This window comes from Garra rufa, chromosome 22 (genome assembly GCF_049309525.1).
Source record: "Garra rufa chromosome 22, GarRuf1.0, whole genome shotgun sequence".
Lineage (NCBI taxonomy): Eukaryota > Metazoa > Chordata > Actinopteri > Cypriniformes > Cyprinidae > Garra > Garra rufa.
The window spans coordinates 17,862,281-17,886,362 of record NC_133382.1 but is presented as its reverse complement, the minus strand read 5'-3'; positions in this window follow the sequence as shown (position 1 = coordinate 17,886,362).

Below are 24,082 nucleotides of genomic sequence, written 5' to 3'. Positions count from 1 at the left end.
ATAAAATGTCCGATTTGCCTCAAACTTCACATATTCGATAAGAGTCCTGGCCTGAACACATCTCAAGGCCAACATTCTATTATAATCACAGCGCCACCTGTTGGCAACAGGAAATGACTTGTATCAAACTCCCCTTAGAGATTTAATGATATCAACATTATATTTGGTCAGTCTGATCTAGAGGCCTTAGAGATGTTAAATTGCGAAGATCTTGAGTTTTCGTTAAAGGGCGTGTCCGTGGCGGCGTGACAAAGTTTGATGTTTCGCCATGGACATAGAAGTTGTTATAACTCAGCCATAAAATGTCCGATCTGCCTCAAACTTCACAGGTTTGGTAAGAGTCCTGGCCTGAAGACACCTAAAGGCCAATATTCAGATATTACCATAGCGCCACCTGTTGGCAGCAGGATATATCATATCTTTCACTAACTCAAACATACCAAGGTCAATCTGCACCAAACTTCATATGTTTGATGAAAGTGGTGGCCTGAACACATCTACATGCCAATAATCAGTTATAGGCATAGCGCCACCAGCTGGCAGCAGGAAATTTGGCACATTTAAGTGACTTTGACATATTTCTCCTACATTTACTGTATTAAAAGCATACTACCAACCATTTGCTGTGTTCCTAAAGCCACCGGTCGGCGGTGAGCCCGTGTGCGAGGGCCCGTTCATCGCTGCTTGCAGCTTTAATTATTATTCTTCTTCTCCGGAATGAATCGCATTTTTGAGGGCCTAAACACACCCGAAAACTCATGAAACTTTGCACACACATCAAACCTGGTGAAAATGTACGTCTGATATGGGTTTCAGAGATGGGTGTGGCAAAATGGCTCGATAGCGCCACCTTTACACGTTCCGCGGTGTGCGCTTTCAGTTGTGATTCACGTACATGCACGAAAATCGGTACACACATGTAACTCACCAATACCTACAAAAAAGCCTCTTGGAGCAAAATTTGACACCCAACAGGAAGTCGGTTATTTTTAATTTTCTCAACAAATTTTGTGTCATTTTTGCCATTTTCAGGCGTCATACTTGAACGAACTCCTCCTAGAGATTTATTCGGATCAACGCCAAATTTGCTGAGTCTAATCTAAACCCCTTTGTGACGTTAAATTGCGAAGATCTAGAGTTTTCATCGGAGGGCGTGTCCGTGGCGGCCTGGCAAATTTCGATGCTTCGCCATGAAAAAGGAAGTTGTTACAACTCAGGCATAAAATGTCTGATCTGCCCCAAACTTCACATGTGTGATAACACTCCTGACCTGATGACATCTACATGTCCATATTCAGTTATAGTCATAGCGCCACCTGCTGGCAACAGGAAGTGTCATGCTGTACTCTGCAACAAACTCCTCCTAGAGATTTATACAGATCAACACCAAAATCGGTCAGTCTAATATAAAGGCTTTAGTGATGTTTAATTGCGAAGATCTTGAGTTTTCGTTGAAGGGCGTGTCCGTGGCGGCCTGACAAATTTCGAGGTCTCGCCATGGATATAAAACTTGTTATAACTCAGCCATAAAATGTCCGATTTGCCTCAAACTTCACATATTCGATAAGAGTCCTGGCCTGAACACATCTGAAGGCAAATATTCTATTATAATCACAGCGCCACCTGTTGGTAGCAGGAAATGACTTGTAGCAAACTCCTCATGGAAATTTAAGGATATCAACATTATATTTGGTCAGTCTGATCTAGAGGCTTTAGAGATGTTAAATTGCGAAGATCTTGAGTTTTCGTTAAAGGGCGTGTCTGTGGCGGCGTGACAAAGTTTGATGTTTCGCCATGGACATAGAAGTTGTTATAACTCAGCCATAAAATGTCCGATCTGCCTCAAACTTCACAGGTTTGGTAAGAGTTCTGGCCTGAAGACACCTAAAGGCCAATATTTAGATATTATCATAACGCCACCTGTTGGCAGCAGGATATATCACATCTTTCACTAACTCAAACATACCAAGGTCAATCTGCACCAAACTTCATATGTTTGATGAAAGTGCTGGCCTGAACACATCTACATGCCAATAATCAGTTATAGGCATAGCGCCACCAGCTGGCAGCAGGAAGTTTGGCACATTTAAGTGACTTTGATCTATTTTTCCTACATTTACTGTATTAAAAGCATACTGCCCACCGTTTGCTGTGTTCCTAAAGCCACCGGTCGGCGGTGAGCCCGTGTGCGAGGGCCCGTTCATCGCTGCTTGCAGCTTTAATTTGTTTTTTTTTTTTTTTTTTTTTTTTTTTTTTTTTTTTTTTTCAACCGTTGGGGCACTTTTGGGGGCCTTAACATACTCAAAAACTCTTGAAAATTTGCACACACGTCGGAATCTGCCGTCGTCCGGACGCCACAGAGGCTGGGACCCGGGCGTGGTTCAGGGCCTCTACAGCGCCCCCTGGAACACAGTTTGAAAACTTGATGTACTGCGCACACATACTTGCACGTACTCATATGAAACTCGGTACACATATAGAACTCATCGAGCTGAACAACTTTTGTACTCTATGTCATGGGCTCCACGCAACAGGAAGTGGGATATTTAGGGCTGTTTAAAAAGCGCATGCTCTGGAATTTAACGTACTCCTCCCAGGAATTCCATGGGATTGTCACCAAACTCGGTCAGCATGATCTCAAGACATTGGGGACGCTAAATTGCGAGGAGATTTTTGATATCTCGAACGGTTTGGCCGTGGCAAGGCGACAAAGTTATGGCGAGAAATGAGAAACAGGAAGTGTCTAATAACTGTTGCACACATTGCCTGATTCTGATGAAACTTCACCAGTTTGTTCCTTGTATGATGCCGATTCCATAAATGTGACTATTATGAGTCAAAGTTATAGCGCCACCAACTGGCAGCAGGAAACGTGTCATTTTCAAAATGCTTTGAAATCAGCCTCTTAATTTTACTCGATTTTCTTTAAACTTCATCAAAATCATGTCAAAACACGGCCGATAAGAATATGTAAAGGGGTCGATGATAAATCAAATGCTGTTGCCATGGCAACGTGTCAAACTTTAAAATTACATTCCTGTCTTTTCGAGGCAGATAACATGCTTAGAATTTCATGAAACTCAACACACACATCAATATTAATGATAGTTAGACACTGGCAAAAGGTCATAAATGGGCGTGGAGCAGGCACTCTATAGCGCCATCTTTTGACAAAAGTTGGGGGGTTAGTTTTTCCTACAGTCACCAAACTCTGTACTTATATTGTTCTCATCAATCTGGACAACTTTCTAAATCAAACTCATTAGCTAAGACCAACAGAAAGCCGGCTATTTTGATTTGAATGTGGATTTTTTGAAAAATCAGGTAGTAAACAAATTCACACTACTCCTAAGAACAACCAGCTTTTCACACCAAACTTTTTTAACATGAAGAGAAGATTCTGAAGATGTTAAATTGCGAGCGGATTTGGGATATCTCGAACGGTGTTGACGTGGTGATTTTTTAAAGATGTAGTAAAAAACATAACCCTAATTTTTTATATCTTTAAAGTGCAGCATCCAAACTCTTTAAAACTTTTTTCACACATAGATCTAATCATTCTGAGCAAGTGCTGGAAATATTAATTTTATACAAGCTTCAATGAATTAAAGAAAATTAAAAAAAGAACTCAGAAACCTGCTGTCACTCTGGGTGAATGTCTCTACAGTATGTGTGTGCGTTCAGTCAGGCACAGAGAAGCTCATTATTGCAGGGGGGAGGGGTGAGAGGCAGAGAGGGTGACAGAGTAGAGAGCCATTCTACAGACCACCTTTGAACAAAATGCACATACTGTATGTAGTGTAATTACATAAATATGTCTGATCTTTGAGAGTCTGATATTTTGAGAAAATATAAAGGGTCACTAAGTCTTTCATTGTTCGTATTTTGCAGTTGTTGTTTTTTATTTATTTTTTACTTAACTGTACCATGAACTTGTCCTATTCAGTCACATAGCAAAAGATTTAAAAAAATACAACTTTTTAGCATGATCAATTTATCTTCATTGATAGACAATATTTACATAGTGTTATTTATTGAATATAAAATAATAATAATAAAAAATTAAGACAAACTTTGACAACAAAACAAACGTTACTGTTATCTCTTCAAAACATCTGAAAACCATAATTTTAAGAACAGTTATAAATATATATATCACCCCGTTAAAATACTCAACTTGATTTTTAAAGATATTTTGAAAGAATGAAGCGTTTATAGAGCACTTTATTGTGTATTGCTGTACACCCACATGAACTGTGTTCATGTTCATGTTAATTCACTGTACATAAACTTTATATGAATACTTTTTTTTTAGCTTAATATTAATTAACATTAATAAATGCTATTTATTTATTGGTCATGTTAACTGATATAGTTAATTTTAACAAATGAAACTGAATGGCAACATTTTATATTTTGTGTGTATGTGTCTGTGTGTTGATTTTAAAGTGTAACCCTTTCAATTCTGTAAACTTAAAATCCAAACTAGCAGATGGTTACTGTGAATGCATGTGCCAACTGGGCACCGTCTTCCTTATTGATTCTTAGTTATGACAAAAATTGATTTTATACAAAAATATATTATACAAAAATTGTACAGATAGGTAACAATGACATTTAAGCAGAAGTGGTGGATATAAAGGAAGCAGTAATAACATTTTGCTATCATCATGAAATACATGTTCTTATTTGTAGCATACTGGTTCACAGTTGGCATCTATTTGAAGTCCTTGCATTGATTGCATTTAATTAAATCAACATTATATTTGGTCAGTCTGATCTTGAGGCCTTAGAGATGTTAAATTGTGAAGATCTTGAGTTTTCATTAAAGGGCATGTCCGTGATGGCCTGACAAAGTTTGATGTTTCTGCATAGACATAGAAGTTGTTATAACTTAGCCTGAAAATGTCTGATCTGCCACAAAATTCACAGGTTTGGTAAGAGTCCTGGCCTGAAGACACCTAAAGACCAATATTCAGATATTATCATAGCGCCACCTGTTGGCAGCAGGATATCTCATATATTTCACTAACTCAAACACACCAAGGTCAATCTGCACCAAACTTCATATATTTGATAATAGTGCTGGCCTGAACACATCTACATGCCAATAATCAGTTATAGGCATAGCGCCACCAGCTGGCAGCGGCAAGTTTGGCACATTTAAATGACTTATGACATTTTTTCTATATTTACTGTATTAAAAGCATACTGCCCACCGTTTGCTGTTTTCCTGAAGCCACCGGTCGGCGGTGAGCCCGGGTGCGAGGGCCCGTTCATCGCTGCTCGCAGCTTTAATTAGGGCCCGAGCCCAGAATGGGCGAAGGCCCTCTTGTTTTCCTAAGGATTCTTATTTTTTTTTTTTTATTTTTTTTGTTAACCTTCCGGGCACTTAAGGGGGTCTTAACATGCTCAAAAACTCTTGAAAATTTGCACACATGTCGGAATCTGCGGCCATCAGGACGTCACAGAGGCTGGTACCGGGGCGTGGCAAGGGGACTCTACAGCGCCCCCTGGAATTTTTAGGGCCATATAGCACACATACTTGAACGTACACATATGAAACTCGGTACACATATAGAACTCATTGAGCTGAACAACTTTTGTACTCTATGTCATTTTCTTAACGCAACAGGAAGTGAGATATTTAGGGCTGTTTAAAAAGCGCATGCTCTGGAATTTAACGTACTCCTCCCAGGATTTCCATACGATTGTCACCAAACTCGGTCAGCATGATCTCAAGACATTGGGGACGCTAAATTGCGAGGGGATTTTTGATATCTCGAACGGTTTGGCCGTGGCAAGGCGACAAAGTTATGGCGAGAAATGAGAAACAGGAAGTGTCTAATAACTGTTGCACACATTGCCTGATTCTGATGAAACTTCACCAGTTTGTTCGTTGTATGATGCCGATTCAATAAATGTGACTATTATGAGTCAAAGTTATAGCGCCACCAACTGGTAGCAGGAAGCGTGTCATTTTCAAAATGCGTTGAAATCAGCCTCTTAATTTTACTTGATTTTCTTCAAACTTCATCAAAATAATGTCAAAACACGGCCGATAAGAATATGTAAAGGGTACGATGATAAATCAAATGCTGTTGCCATGGCAACGTGTTAAACTTTAAAATTAGATTCCTGTCTTTTCGAAGCAGATAACATGTTTAGAATTTCATGAAACTCAACACACACATCAATATTAATGATAGTTAGACACTGGCAAAAGGTCATAAATGGGCGTGGAGCAGGCACTCTATAGCGCCATCTTTTGACAAAAGTTGGGGGGTTAGTTTTTCCTACAGTCACCAAACTCTGTACATATATTGTTCTCATCAATCTGGACAACTTTCTAAATCAAACTCATTAGCTAAGACCAACAGGAAGCCGGCTATTTTGATTTGAATGTGGATTTTTGGAAAAATCAGGCTGTAAACAAATTCACACTCCTTCTAAGAATAACAAGGTATTCACACCAAACTTTTTTAACATGAAGAGAAGATTCTGAAGATGTTAAATTGCGAGCGGATTTGGGATATCTTGAACGGTGTTGACGTGGTGATTTTTTAAAAAACATAACCCTAATCTTTTATATCTTTAAAGTGCAGCATCCAAACTCTTTAAAACTTTTTTCACACAGAGATCTAATCATTATGAGCAAGTGCTGGTAATATCATAGTTATTCAAGCTTCTATGAATTAAAGAAAATTAAAAAAAGAAATCAGTAAACTGTTGTCACTGGGCTGACAGTCTGTGTTGACACTAAGAGTGACTGAAGGGGGGAGGGGTGAAAGGGAGAGAGACCAGTGGAACATGCTGTTTTGCTTAAGACCATCTTTGAGGAAGATGCAATTTGCACATTGCACATTGCTGTAGTTTAATCTGCATAAATAAGTCTGAACTTATGAAAATATAAAGGGTCACGAACTCTTTCATTCTTTGTATATTGCAGTTGTTGTTTTTTATTTATTTTTACTGAACTGTACCATGAACTTGTCCTATTCAGTCACATAGCAAAAGATTAAGAAAAATACAACTTTTTAGCATGAGCGATTTATCTTCATTGATAGACATTTATTTTCATAATTAAAATTTTTGATTCAATAAAAAAAAAACACTAACAATTTCAAGACAAACTTTGACAACAAAACAAACTTTGCTGTTATCTGTTCAAAACATCTGAAAATTGTACCATTTTAAGATGAGTTATATTTATATATCGCCCCATTACAATACCCAACTTGATTTTTAAAGATATTTTGAAAGAATGAAGCGTTTATTGAGCACTTTATTGTTTATTGTTGTATACCCACATGAACTGTGTTCATGTTCATGTTAATTCACAGTACATACACTATGTTAAAAGATACTAATTTACCTTTAAACAATATATGAGTACTTTTTTTAGGTTAATATTAATTAACATTAATAAATGCTATTTATTATTGTTCATGTTAACAAAGTTAACAAATGAAACTGGATGGTAAAGTTGTATATTTAGTGTGTATTTGTCTGTGTGTTGATTTAAAAATGTAACCCTTTCATTTCTGTAAACTTTAAATCCAAACTGGCAGAGGGTTACTGTGAATGCATTTGCCAACTGGGCACCGTTTTCCTAATTGATTCTTAGTTATGTAGCGCTTAAGAGTGATGTCTTATAACAGGAGTCACCTGCAAAGCAATATCCACACACAAATGGAACAGATAGGTAACGATGACATTTAAGCAGAAGTGGTGGACGTAAAGCAAGCAATAATAACATTTTGTTATCATCATGAATTACATGTTCTTATCATCATCATCAGAATATAGGGAAAATGTTCCCTATATTGTGAACGGCTTTGGGATATCTTGAACGGTGTTGATGTGGTGATTTATGAATGTAACAATAAAAAAGATGAAGAGTTATTTTCATATATCTTTAAATTGCATTATTCTTACTCATCAAAACTTTTTACATATAAAGAACAAGAAATTCTTAGGAAATACGCGTAGTTTCAAAATGTTATCATGCTCAGAGGCCCCAAAAACATTAAAAGTGTCAAATAAATTCGTCAGATTAAAGCTCTAATACCAGGGATGAACACTAGAGGTCCTCATAAGATAAGGAATCGTTTGACCTCTAATGCTATTTAGCTCATTGTCAGTGTATAAGAATGACAATAATCCATAGAATCAGTTGATATGTACTGTACTGTCAGTGTAATTTTACATAATTATTTTGTATAGGTGCTTAAAGAGCATTAAAATATTTTTTTTTATCTTTTAAGGAAAAATTATGTGATTTAAATACATATATACACTCTCACTGATAGAACAAAGTATCTTATAAGTATGACACTATACTGCTCAGTTCACTTAATTAGAATGAGAAACAAATACAAAAAGGCCAAAAAGTCAACTAAGTTAATATGTATTTATTTTCAATATATTTGTTTATAATTATTTCACAGATGCTTATAGACTATTAAAATAATATTTAAAAATGCTTGTAGACCATAAAACATGGTGACTATTTAAAATAGGGTCCAATACCTACAAAAAAGCCTCTTGGAGCAAAGTTTGACACCCAACAGGAAGTCGGTTATTTTTAATTTTCTCAGCAAATTTTGTCATTTTTGCCATTTTCAGGCCTCGTACTTGAACGAACTCCTCCTAGAGATTTATCCGGATTAACGCCAAATTTGCTGAGTGTAATCTAAAGCGCTTTGTGACGTTAAATTGCAAAGATCTAGAGTTTTCATTGGAGGGCGTGTCCATAGCAGTCTCGCAAATTTCGATGTTTCGCCATGAAAAAGGAAGTTTCTATAACTCAGGGATACAATGTCCGATCTGTCCCAAACTTCACATGTGTGATAACACTCCTGACCTGAAGACATCTACATTCCCATATTCAGTTATAGTCATAGCGCCACCTGCTGGCAACAGGAAGTGTCATGCTGTACTCTGCAACAAACTCCTCCAAGAGATTTATACAGATCAACACTAAAATCGGTCAGTCTAATAAAAAGGCTTAAGTGATGTTAAATTGCGAAGATCTTGAGTTTTCGTTGAAGGGCATGTCCGTGGTGACCTGACAAAGTTTGATGTTTGGTCATGGACATAGAAGTTGTTATAACTCAGCCATAAAATGTCCAATCTGCCTCAAACTTCACATGTTTGATAAGAGTCCTGGCCTGAAGACATCTTAAGGCCAATATTCAGATATCATCATAGCGCCACCTATTGACAGCAGGATATATCATATCTTGCACTAACTTAAACATACCAAGGTCAATCTGCACCAGACTTCATATGTTTGATGAAAGTGCTGGCCTGAACACATCTACATGTCAATAATCAGTTACAGGCATAGCGCCACCAGCTGGCAGCAGGAGGTTTGGCACATTTAAGTGACTTTGATCTATTTTTCCTACATTAACTGTTTTAAAAGCATAATGCCCACCGTTTGCTGTTTTCCTAAAGCCACCGGTCGGCGGTGAGCCCGGGTGCGAGGGCCCGTTCATCGCTGCTTGCAGCTTTAATTATTATTATTATTATTTCATCAATGTTTTGGGTTAATTTGGGGCCCATAACATACACGAAAACTCTTGAAACTTTGCACACACATTGGAACCTGCGGCCATCAGGGCCGGACAAACTTTGACATGGGGGGGTCACCTGGGGGGGGCGTGGCACAGCGGTAAAAAATTTTACATTTGAGGGACTCTGGAGCGCACGCCGGTTGACCTACAGTTATCAAAATTCATACACACATAGACCTCATCGGGCTGAATAACCTTCGTGCTCAAAGTTGGTGCTTCGCCCAACAGGAAGTCAGCTATTCAGGGATGTCTAAAAAGCGCATGCAATGGAATTTGAAATACTCCTACTAGGCCTTTCCACCGATGGCCACCAAACTCGGTCAGCATGATCTCAAGACATAGGGGATGCAAAATTGCCAGGGGATTTTTGATATCTCAAACGGTTTGACCGTGACGGGGCGACAAATTTATGGCGAGAAATGAGAAACAGGAAGTGCCTAATAACTTTGGCATACTTTGTCTGATTTTGACCAAACTTCAGCAGTTTGTTTGTCGTCTGATGCCGATCACAGAGATGTGACTATTATGAGTCAAAGTTATAGCGCCACCAACTGGCAGCAGAAAGCGTGACGTTTTTGAAACGCTTTAAACTCAGCCTCTTAATTTTACTCAATTTGCTTCAAACTTCCTCACAATAATGGCAAAACACGACCGATACGAATCTGTGAAGGGCGTTATCCATAACTTTTATCATGTTGCCATGGCAACGTATCAAACTTTAACTTTAGTTTTTTGTGTTTTTGAGCCACTTAAAATGCTTAGAATTTCATGAAACTCAACACACACATCTGTATTAATGACAGTTAAACACTGATAAAAGCCCATAAATGGGTGTGGAGCAGGCGCTCCATAGCGCCACCTTTTGACAAAAGTTGGGGGGTTACTTTGTCCTACAGTCACCAAACTCGGTACATATGTTGGACTCATCAAGCCGGACAACTTTCTAATTTACACCCATTAGCTACGACCAACAGGAAGTCAGCTATTTTTAGTTAAATATGGATTTTTGGAAAATTCAAGCTGTGGAATTTGAAATACTACTCCTAGACCTTTCCACCGATGGCCACCAAACTCGGTCAGCATGATCTCAAGATATTGGGAATGCAAAATTGCCAGGGGATTTTTGGTATCTTGAACGGTTTGGCCGTGGCAGGGCGACAAATTATGGCGAGAAATGAGAAAAAGGAAGTGTCTAATAATTTTGACACACTTTATCTGATTTTGACCAAACTTTAGCAGTTTGTTCGTCGTATGATACCGATCACAGAGATGTGACTATTATGAGTCAAAGTTATAGCGCCACCAACTGGCAGCAGGAAGTGTGTTGCTTGCAAAACGCTTTTAAATCAACCTCTTAATTTTCCTCAATTTGCTTCAAATTTCATCAGAATAATACCAAAACACGGCCGATGAGAATCTGTGAAGGGGTCCTTTATACATCAAACACTGTTGCCATGGCAACGTGTCAAACTTTTACATTTGTTTTCTGTGTTTTTATAAATATAGCTGTGAATAAATTCATATCACTCATAGCAGAATCAGACATCTCACATCAAACTTTGTCAACATGATGCCAAGATACTGAAGATGCTAAATTGTGAACGGCTTTGGGATATCTTGAATGGTGTTCATGGGGTGATTTATGAAAGTAACAGTAAAAAAGATTAAGAGTAATCTTCATATATCTTTAAATTGCATTATTCTAACTCATCAAAACTTTTTAACTTATAAAGAACAAGACATTCTTAGGGAATCTGAGTAGTTTCAAAATGTTATCATGCTCAGAGGCCCCAAAAACATTATAAAAGTGTAATAAATGTTTGTCATTTTAAGGCTCTAATACCAGGAATGAACACTAGAGGTCCTCATAAGATAAGGAATCGTTTGCCTCTAATGCTATTTAGCTCATTCTCAGTGTATAAGAATGACAATAATCCATAGAATCAGTGGATATGTACTGTACTGTCAGTGTACTTTTACATAATTATTTTGTATAGGTGCTTAAAGAGCATTAAAATCTTTTTTTTTTATCTTTTAAGGAAAAATTATATGATTTATGTACATATATACACTCACTGATAGAACAAAAAATCTTATAAGTATGACACTATACTGCTCAGGTCACTTAATTAGAATGAGAAACAAATACATCAACTAAGTTAATATGTATTTATTTTTAATATATTTGTTTATAATTATTTTACAGATGCTTATAGATCATTAAAAAATATTTAAAAATGGTTGTAGATCATAAAACATGGTTACTATTTAAAATAGGGTCTCTTTTAACAATGGTTAATGAACTAACAAACACGAACGAACAATTTATTTGTACTCGATTTTCTTCAAACTTCATCAGAATAATGTAAGAACATGGCCGATGAGAGTCTGTAAAGGCGTCCCTTATGCATTAAATACTGTTGCCATGGCAAATAAAAAAAATAAAAATACATTCAAATATTTGTTTCCTGTGTTTTTGAGGCAGATAGCGTGCTTACAATTTCATTTTCCATTTTCAATTTTCAATGATTTATTATATATTTAAAGTGCAGCATCCTAACTCTTTGAAACTTTTTTCATACAAATAACTATTCATTCTGATCAAACACAGTTAATGTCATACTTATACAAAACTCCACGAATGAAAGAAAATAAAAAAACATATCTGATCTCACTCTGCTCTGCACTCTATGTGTGTGTTTGTGTGGTAAGTGGCTGAGTGTAAGGAGGGGGGATGGGTGGTAAGAGAAAGAGTCAGAGAGGAGGAGAGACAGTAAGGGTTAGTCCAAAGGGTTACTGTGAATACATGTTCCAACCGGGCACCGTTTTCCTGATGCTATCGGGATGGCGACTGCACAGTCGGCGAGGGCCCGGTCATCGCTGCTTGCAGCTTTAATTAGGGCCCGAGCCCAAAAGGGCGAAGGCCCTATTGTTTTTCTAAGGATTATTCTTTTTATTATTCTTTCAATGTTTTGGGGGATTTTGGGGCCCTTAACATACACGAAAACTCTTGAAACTTTGCACACACATTGGAACCTGCGGCCATCAGGGCCGGACAGACTTTGACATGGGGGGGTCACCTGGGGGGGGCGTGGCACAGCGTTAATTTTTTTTACATTTGAGGGACTCTGGAGCGCACACCGGTTGACCTACAGTTATCAAAATTCATACACATATAGACCTCATCGGGCTAAATAACCTTCGTGCTCAAAGTCGGTGCTTCGCCCAACAGGAAGTCAGCTATTCAGGGATGTCTAAAAAGCGGATGCAATGGAATTTGAAATACTCCTCCTAGGCCTTCCCACCGATGGCCACCAAACTCGGTCAGCATGATCTCAAGACATTGGGGACGCAAAATTGCCAGGGGATTTTTGATATCTCGAACGGTTTGGCCGTGGCGGGGCGACAAAGTTATGGCGAGAAATGAGAAACAGGAAGTGTCTAATAACTTTAACATACTTTGTCTGATTTTGACCAAACTTCAGCAGTTTGTTCATCTTATGATGCCGATCACAGAGATGTGATTATTAGGAGTCAAAGTTATAGCGCCACCAACTGGCAGCACAAAGCGCTACGTTTTCTAAATGCTTTTAAATCAACCTCTTAATTTTACTCAATTTGCTTCAAACTTCTTCTCAATAATGTTGAAAACAGAGAATCTGTGAATTGCATTATCGATAACTTTTATCATGTTGCCATGGCAACGTGTCAAACTTTAACTTTAGCTTTTTGTGTTTTGGAGCCACTTAAAATAATCAGAATTTCATGAAACTTCACACACACATCTGTATTAATGATATTTAGACACTGATAAAAGCCCATAAATGGACGTGGAGCAGGCGCTCCATAGCGCCACCTTTTGACAAAAGTTGTGGGTTTAGTTTGTCCTACAGTCACCAAACTCGGTACATATATTGATCTCATCAAGCCAGAAACATTTCTAATTTACACCCATTAGCTACGATCGACAGGAAGTCGGCTATTTTGATTTGAATGTGGATATTTGGAAAAATCAGGCTGTGGAATTTTATATACTTCTCTCGGGAAAACCAACCAATTCACACCAAACTTTTTTGACATGATGCCAACATTCTGAAGATTCTAAATTGCGAGCAGATTTAGGATATCTTGAACGGTGTTGATGTGGTGATTGATTGAAATCGGAGTAAAAAAAGATAGCCGTAATTTTATTATATCTTTAAAGTGCAGCATCCAAAGTCTTTGAAACTTTTTTCATACAGACTACTAGTCATTCTGATCAGACAACGTTCATTTCATAATTATACAAAGATCTATGAATTAATGAAAATTAAAAACAAATCTGATCCCTCTCTGCTCTGCACTTATGTGTGTGCGTGGTAAGTGGGTGTGTGTTTTTTGAGTGTTAGGGTGACAGTGGGGAGGGGGGATGGGTGGAAAGAGAGAGTCAGAGAGGAGGAGATAGAAGGGAATATTTAAACTCTTGGTTGTTTATTCATTAGGATGTGAATTAGGGCTGGGTATTGTGACCAATTTGGCAATTCGATTCAATTGTTATTTTTATGGTTTCGATTCGATTCAATTCGATTCAATATCGATTAGCTATCAATATTTCATTTGAAATGTTAGTTTTGCAGACATGGGATCACTATTTTGATATAAATGCTGGTAACTTAAAACTCCCCTACTTAAGTTTATTACTGAAATACACATCTACATTAATAATAGGGTGCACAAAGTTGTTTATTTTAAACAACTTTTATTTTAAATGAATACTGTAACAAGAAGTCATAAATATGTGCATCCAATGTACACCATGTAAACAAACTGCAAAATGCACATTACTGTAAAAAAAATAAAAAGACTAAATGTGCAACAGTGAAATCTATTAAGAACTTCAAACATGTTTAAGAATTTTTTTTTTTTCTAAATTCAAATCAGGCCCATCATAAAGCCCTTGTCTGCATATACAAAACATTCTAACTGTCCATAAAACTAACAGTTCTTAACTACAGCCTAATAATTTTTGGTCACCAGATTTTTTTTGCAAAAAATTTACACCCATTAGCTACGACCAACAGGAAGTCAGCTATTTTGATTTGAATGTGGATTTTTGGAAAAATATAGCTGAATAAATTCATATCACTCATAGCAGAATCAGACACCAAACTTTGTCAACATGGTGCCAAGATACTGAAGATGTTAAAATGTGAACGGCTTTGGGATATCTTGAACGGTGTTGATGTGGTGATTTATGAAAGTAACAGTAAAAAAGATGGAGAGTTATTTCCTTATATCTTTAAATTGCATTATTCTAACTCATCAAAACTTTTTACATATAAAGAACAAGAAATTCTTAGGAAATACGTGTAGTTTCAAAATGTTATCATGCTCAGAGGCCCCAAAAACATTAAAAGTGTCATATAAATTGTCAGATTAAAGCTCTAGTACCAGGGATGAACACTAGAGGTCCTCATAAGATAAGGAATCGTTTGAACAATAATACTATTTAGCTCATTCTCAGTGTATAAGAATGAAAATAATCCATGGAACCAGTTGATATATACTGTTCTGTCAGTGTACTTTTACATAATTATTTTGTATAGGTGCTTAAAGAGCATTAAAATCTTTTTTTTTAATCTTTTAAGGAAAAATTATATGATTTATATACATATATAGACTCTCACTGATAGAACAAAAAATCTTATAAGTATGACACTATACTGCTCAGTTCACTTAATTAGAATGAGAAACAAATACATCAACTAAGTTAATATGTATTTATTTTTAATATATTTGTTTATAATTATTTCACAGATGCTTATGGATCATTAAAATAATATTTAAAAATGGTTGTAGATCATAAAACATGGTAACTATTTAAAATAGGGTCTCTTTTGTTAACAATGGTTAATGAACTAACACACGAACGAACAACGAACAATATATTTGTACTCGATTTTCTTCAAACTTCATCATTATGATGTAAAAACACGGCCGATGAGAGTCTGTAAAGGCGTCTCTGATGCATCAAATGCTGTTGCCATGGCAAATAAACAAAAATACAAAATACATTCAAATATTTGTTTCCTGGGTTTTTGAGGCAGATAGCGTGCCTAGAATTTTATTTTCCATTTTCAATTTTCAATAATTTATTATATATTTAAAGTGCAGCATCCTAACTCTTTGAAACTTTTTTCATACAAATAACTATTCATTCTGATTAAACACAGTTCATTTCATAATTATACAAAACTCCACGAATGAAAGAAAATTAAAAAAAAAAATATCTGATCTCACTCTGCTCTGCACTCTATGTGTGTGTTTGTGTGGTAAGTGGCTGAGTGTAAGGAGGGGGGATGGGTGGCAAGAGAAAGAGTCAGACAGGAGGAGAGACAGTTAGGGTTAGTCCAAAGGGTTACTGTGAATGCATGTGCCAACTGGGCACCGTTTTCCTGATGCTATCGGGATGGCGACTGCACAGACGGCGAGGGCCCGGTCAACGCTGCTTGCAGCTTTAATTATTATTATTCTTCTTCTCCGGAATGAATCGCATTTTTGAGGGCCTAAACATACCCGAAAAATCATGAAACTTTGCACACACATCAAACCTGGCGAAAATGGACGTCTGATATGGGTTGCAGAAGTGGGTGTGGCAAAATGGCTCAATAGCGCCACCTTTACACGTTCCGCGGTGTGCGCATTCAGCTGTGATTCACGTACATGCACGCAAATCGGTACACACATGTAACTCACCAATACCTACAAAAAAGCCTCCTGGGACAAAATCCGAAACCCAACAGGAAGTCGGTTATTTTTAATTTTCTTAGCAAAATTTGTGTCATTTTTGCCATTTTCAGGCGTCATACTTGAACGAACTCCTCCTAGAGATTTATTCGGATCAACACCAAATTTGGTGAGTCTAATCTAAAGCCCTTTGTGACGTTAAATTGCGAAGATCTAGAGTTTTCATCAGAGGGCGTGTCCGTGGCGGCCTCGCAAATTTCGATGTTTCGCCATGAAAAAGGAAGTTGCTATAACTCAGGCATAAAATGCCCGATCTGCCCCAAACTTCACATGTGTGATAACACTCCTGACCTGAAGACATCTACATGCCCATATTCAGTTTTACTCATAGCGCCACCTGCAGGCACCAGGAAGTGTCATGCTGTACTCTGCAACAAATTCCTCCTGGAGATTTAATCAGATCAACACCAAAATCGGTCAGTCTAATAAAAAGGCTTTAGCGATGTTAAATTGCGAAGATCTTGAGTTTTCGTTGAAGGGCGTGTCCGTGGCGGCCTGGCAAATTTCGTGGTCTCGCCATGGATATAAATCTTGTTATAACTCAGCCATAAAATGTCCGATTTGCCTCAAACTTCACATGTTCGATAAGAGTCCTGGCCTGAACCAATCTGAAGGCCTATATTCTATTATAATCACAGCGCCACCTGTTGGCAACAGGAAATGACTTGTACCAAACTCCTCCTAGAGATTTACTGATATCAACATTATATTTGGTCAGTCTGATCTCGAGGCCTTAGAGATGTTAAATTGTGAAGATCTTGAGTTTTCGTTAAAGGGCGTGTCCATGGCGGCCTGACAAAGTTTGATGTTTCGCCATGGACATAAAAGTTGTTATAACTCAGCCATAAAATGTCCGATCTGCCTCAAACTTCACATGTTTGGTAAGAGTCCTGGCCTGAAGACATCTAAAGGCCAATATACAGATATTATTATAGTGCCACCTATTGGCAGCAGGATATATCATATCTTGCACTAACTCACACATACCAAGGTCAATCTGCACCAAACTTCATATGTTTGATGAAAGTGGTGGCCTGAACACATGTACATGCCAATAATCAGTTATTGGCATAGCGCCACCAGTTGGCAGCAGGAAGTTTGGCACATTTAAGTGACTTTGATCTATTTTTCCTACATTTACTGTATTAAAAGCATACTGCCCACCGTTTGCTGTGTTCCTAAAGCCACCGGTCGGCAGTGAGCCCGTGTGCGAGGGCCCGTTCATCGCTGCTTGCAGCTTTAATTAGGGCCCGAGCCCAAAAGGGCGAAGGCCCTATTGTTCTTCTAAGGGTTCTTATTTTTTTTTTTTTTTTTTTTTTTTACACCTTCCGGGCACTTTTGGGGGCCTTAACATACTCAAAAACTCTTGAAAATTTGCACACACGTCGGAATCTGCGGCCATCAGGACGCCACAGAGGCTGGGACCCGGGCGTGGTTCAGGGCCTCTACAGCGCCCCCTGGAACACAGTTTGAAAACTTGATGTACTGCGCACACATACTTGCATGTATTGATATGAAACTCGGTACACATATAGATCTCACTGAGCCAAACAACTTTTGTACTCTATGTCATGGGCTGAACGCAACAGGAAGTGAGATATTTAGGGCTGTTTAAAAAGCGCATGCTCTGGAATTTAACGTACTCCTCCCAGGGTTTCCATAGGATTGTCACCAAACTCGGTCAGCATGATCTCAAGACATTGGGGACGCTAAATTGCGAGGAGATTTTTGATATCTCGAACGGTTTGGCCGTGGCAAGGCGACAAAGTTATGGCGAGAAATGAGAAACAGGAAGTGTCTAATAACTGTTGCACACATTGCCTGATTCTGATGAAACTTCACCAGTTTGTTCGTTGTATGATGCCGATTCCATAAATGTGACTATTATGAGTCAAAGTTATAGCGCCACCAACTGGGAGCAGGAAGTGTGTCATTTTCAAAATGCTTTGAAATCAGCCTCTTAATTTTACTCGATTTTCTTTAAACTTCATCAAAATCATGTCAAAACACGGCCGATAAGAATATGTAAAGGGGTCGATGATAAATCGAATGCTGTTGCCATGGCAACGTGTCAAACTTTAAAATTAGATTCCTGTCTTTTCGAGGCAGATAACATGCTTAGAATTTCATGAAACTCAACACACACATCAATATTAAGGATAGTTAGACACTGGCGAAAGGTCATAAATGGGCGTGGAGCAGGCACTCTATAGCGCCATCTTTTGACAAAAGTTGGGGGGTTAGTTTTTCCTACAGTCACCAAACTCTGTACATATATTGTTCTCATCAATCTGGACAACTTTCTAAATCAAACTCATTAGCTAAGACCAACAGGAAGCCGGCTATTTTGATTTGAATGTGGATTTTTGGAAAAATCAGGCTGTAAACAAATTCACACTACTTCTAAGAACAACAAGCTTTTCACACCAAACTTTTTTAACATGAAGAGAAGATTCTGAAGATGTTAAATTGCGAGCGGATTTGGGATATCTTGAACGGTGTTGACGTGGTGATTTTTTAAAGATATAGTAAAAAAGATGAGCGTAGTTTTTTTTATATCTTTAAAGTGCAGCATCCAAACTCTTTAAAACTTTTTTCACACAGAGATCTTATCATTCTGAGCAAGTGCTGTTAATATAAATTTTATACAAGCTTCTATGAATTAAAGAAAATTAAAAAAATAAATCAGAAACCTGCTGTCACTCAGCAGGCTGAATGTCATTATGTGTGTGTGTTCAGTCACCACAGAATGACAGTCTGAGTGAGAGAGTGCAGGGGGGAGGGGTGAAAGGGAGATAGAGAGAGTGAAACTGTTTTGCAATAGACCATCTTTGAGGAAGAAATACACACACACATATATATATATATATATATGTGTAATCGACATAAATATGTCTGATCTTTGAGAGTCGGATATTTTGAGAAAATATAAAGGGTCACTAAGTCTTTCATTGTTTGTATTTTGCAGTTGTTGCAGTTTTTTTTACTGAACTGTACCATGAACTTGTCCTATTCAGTCACATAGCAAAAGATTAAGAAAAATGCAACTTTTAGCATTAGCGATTTATCTTCATTGATAGACATTTATTTTCATAGTGTTATTTATTGAATATAAAATTAAAATTAACAATTTCAAGACAAACTTGGACAACAAAACAAGCTTTGCTGTTATCTGTTCAAAACATCTGAAAATTATACAATTTTAAGATGAGTTTTATATATATATATATATATTGCCCCTTTCAATACTCAACTTGTTTTTAAAGATATTTTGAAAGAATGAAGCGTTTATAGAGCACTTTATTTTGTATTGCTGTACACCCACATGAACTGTGTTCATGTTCATGTTAATTCACAGTACATAAACTATATATGAATACTTTTTTAGCTTAATATTAATTAACATTAATAAATGCTATTTATTTATTGGTCATGTTAACTAATATAGTTAATGCTAACAAATAAAACTGAATGGCAACATTTTATATTTTGTGTGTATGTGTCTGTGTGTTGATTTTAAAGTCTAACCCTTTCAATTCTGTAAACTTAAAATCCAAACTAGCAGAGGGTTACTGTGAATGCATGTGCCATCTGGGCACCGTCTTCCTTATTGATTCTTAGTTATGTAGCGCTTAAGAGTGATGTCTCATAACAGGAGGAGTCACCTGCAAAGCAATATCCACACACAAATTGTACAGAAAGGTAACGATGACATTTAAGCAGAAGTGGTGGACGTAAAGCAAGCAATAATAACATTTTGTTATCATCATGAATCATGTTCTTATCATCATCATCATCAGAGTATAGGGAAATTTTTGCATATTGGTTCAGAGTTGGCATTATCTGAAGTCCTTACATTGATTGCATTTAATTAAATCAACATTATATTTGGTCAGTCTGATCTTGAGGCCTTAGAGATGTTAAATTGTGAAGATCTTGAGTTTTCATTGAGTTGTTATAACTTAGCCATAAAATGTCTGATCTGCCACAAAATTCACAGGTTTGGTAGGAGTCCTGGCCTGAAGACACCTAAATACTAATATTCAGATATTATCATAGCGCCACCTGTTGGCAGCAGGATATATCATATCTTTCACTAACTCAAACATACCAAGGTCAATCTGCACCAAACTTCATATGTTTGATAATAGTGCTGGCCTGAACACATCTACATGCCAATAATCAGTTATAGGCATAGCGCCACCATCTGGCAGAGGCTAGTTTGGCACATTTAAATGACTTATGACATATTTTTTCTATATTTACTGTATTAAAAGCATACTGCCCAGCGTTTGCTGATTTCCTGAAGCCACCGGTCGGCGGTGAGCCCAGGTGCGAGGGCCCGTTCATCGCTGCTCGCAGCTTTAATTAGGGCCCGAGCCCAAAAGGGCGAAGGCCCTATTGTTCTTCTAAGGATTCTTATTAGGGCCCGAGCACCGATGGTGTGAGGACCCTATTGGATCTGCTTCGTTTATTAGGGCCCGAGCACTACAGTGCGAGGACCCTATTGGAATTGCTCCGTTTATTATTATTCTTCTTCTTCTTCTCCGAAATGAAAAGTCTTTTTGAGGGCCTAAACATGCCCGAAAACTCACGAAACTTTGCACACGCATCAGACCTGGCGAAAATTTACATCTGATATGGTTTTCAAAAGTGGGTGTGGCAAAATGGCTCGATAGCGCCACCTATAAAATTTCAACAGAGTGCGCCTCGAGCTACGTTTCACGCACATGTACGAAACTCGGTACACATATGTAACACACCAATACCTACAAAAAAGTCTCCTGGTGCAACATCCGAAACCCAACAGGAAGTCCGTTATATTGAATTTCCTGTACGATTTTTGTGCAGTTTTTGCCATTTTCAGGCCTCGTACTTTAACGAACTCCTCCTACAGTTTTTATCCGATCATCTTCAAATTTGCTGAGTGTCATCATAAGGCCTTTGCGATGTTAAATTGCGAAGCTTTAGAGTTTTCGTCAAAGGGCGTGTCCGTGGCGGCCGGACAAACTTTGATGTTTCGCCATGAAAAAGGAAGTTGCTATAACTCAGGCATACGATGTCCGATCTGCCTCAAACTTCACATGTTTGATGACAGTCCGGTCCTGAACACACGTCAGTGCCCATATTCAGTTATAGTCATAGCGCCACCTGCTGACAACAGGAAATGACATGTTTAACACTGTTACGGACTCCTAGAAACATATTGAAAAGCGTTAACAAGTCTTAAATAGGCTAGCAACATGCTACAAACATGCTAAAACATGCTAGCAACACTTAGCTAAGAGCTAAAGCATGCTATTAATACAAATACAAAAGGAAATTGCTGTAACTCATGTATATAATGTAGAATCTGACCCAAACTTAATATTCAACATGCTACAAAAATAATAAAGCATGCTAGCAACACTTAGCTAATATGCTAAAGCATGCTAATAATACAATGAAACAGGAAGTTACTCTAACTCAGGCATACAATGTCCAATCAGCCCCAAACTTAACATGTTTGATAAGAATCCTGGCCTAAACACACGCCCATGCCCGTATTCAGTTATAGTGATAGCGCCACCTACTGTCAACAGGAAGCCACATGTTTAATACTGTTGTGGATGCCTAGCAACATTTTAAAAAAATTCAACAACTGTTAAACAGGGTAGCAACATGCTAGAAACATGCTATAACATGTTAGCAACATTTAGCTAAGTGCTAAAGCATACTCTTAATGCAATGAAACAGGAAGTTACTGTAACTCAGGCATGCAATGTCCAATCAGCCCCAAACTTCACATGTTTGATAACAGTCCTGGCCTGAAGATATCTACATGCCAATATTCAGTTATAGTTATAGCGCCACCTACTGTCAACAGGAAGTGACATGTTTAACACTGTGACACACTATTAGCAACACACTAAAAAAGCCATTGAGTGCTAAACTAGTTTAAAACGTACTCAAACATGCTAGCAACACTTACTTAGTGCTAAAGCATGTTGTTAAAGACATAAAACAGGAAGTTACTGTAACTCAGACATGCAATGTCCAATCAGCCCCAAACTTCACGTTTGATAAGAGTCCTGGCCTGAAGATATATACATGCCCATATTCAGTTATAGTCACAGCGCCACCTGCTGACAACAGGAAGTGACGTTTAATGGTGTTACGGACTCCTAGCAACATAATAAAAAGCGTCAGCAAGTTTTAAATAGGCTAGCATCATGCTAGAATCATGTTAAAACATGCTAGCAACACTTAGCTGAGAGCTAAAGCATGATATTAATACAAAGAAAAATAAGTGTAACTCATGCATACAATGTCCAATCTGACCCAAGCTTAATATGTTTGATAAGAGTCCTGGTCTGAACACAAGCCCATGCCCATATTCAGTTATAGTGATAGTGCCACCTGCTGGCAACAGGAAGTCACATGTTTAATACTGTTGTGGATGCCAAGCAACATTTTAAAAATATCAACAAGTGTTAAATAGGGTAGCAACATGCTAGAAACATGCTATAACATGTTAGCAACATTTAGCTAAGTGCTAAAGCATGCTCTTAATGCAATGAAACAGGAAGTTACTGTAACTCAGGCATGCAATGTCCAATCAGCCCCAAACTTCACATGTTTGATAAGAGTCCTGGCCTGAAGATATATACATGCCCATATTCAGCTATAGTCATAGTGCCACCTTCTGACAACAGGAAGTCACATGTTTAATACTGTTGTGGATGCCAAGCAACATTTTAAAAATATCAACAAGTGTTAAATGGGGTAGCAACATGCTAGAAACATGTTAGCAACATTTAGCTAATTGCTAAAGCATACTCTTAATGCAATGAAACAGGAAGTTACTGTAACTCAGGCATGCAATGTCCAATCAGCCCCAAACTTAATATGTTTGATAAGAGTCCTGGCCTGAATACATTTACATGCCAGTATTTAGTTACAGTCATAGCGCCACCAGCTGGCAACAGCAAATTACTTGTTTTACACTAACATAAGCATGCTATGTACAATTTGCACCAAACTTGACATGTTTGCCAATAGTCCTGGGCTGAAGACATCTAAAAGCCAATATTTCGTAATAGCGCCACCTGTTGGCAGCAGGATATGTCATGACTTACACTCAAGCATGCCATGTTCAAGCTTCACCAAACTTCATATGTTTCATGAAAGCACTGGCCTGAACACATCTGCATGCCAATATTCAGTTATAGGCATAGCGCCACCAGCTGGCAGCAGGAAGATTGGCACATATCAATGACTTTGACATATTCCTCCTACATTTACTGTGTTAATAGCATAGTGCCCACCATTCGCCACCGATCGGCGGTGAGCCCGAGTGCGAGGGCCTTACCATCGCTGCTTGCAGCTTTAATTATTATTATTATTATTCTTCTTCTCCGGAATGAATCGCATTTTTGAGGGCCTAAACATACCCGAAAACTCATGAAACTTTGCACACACATCAAACCTGGCGAAAATGGATGTCTGATATGGGTTTCAGAGATGGGTGTGGCAAAACGGCTCGATAGCGCCACCTTTACACGTTCCGCGGTGTGCGCTTTCAGCTATGATTCACGTACATGCATGAAAATCGGTACACACATGTATCTCACCAATACCTACAAAAAAGCCTCCTGGGACAAAATCCGAAACCCAACAGGAAGTCGGTTATTATTAATTTTCTTAGCAAAATTTGTGTCATTTTTGCCATTTTC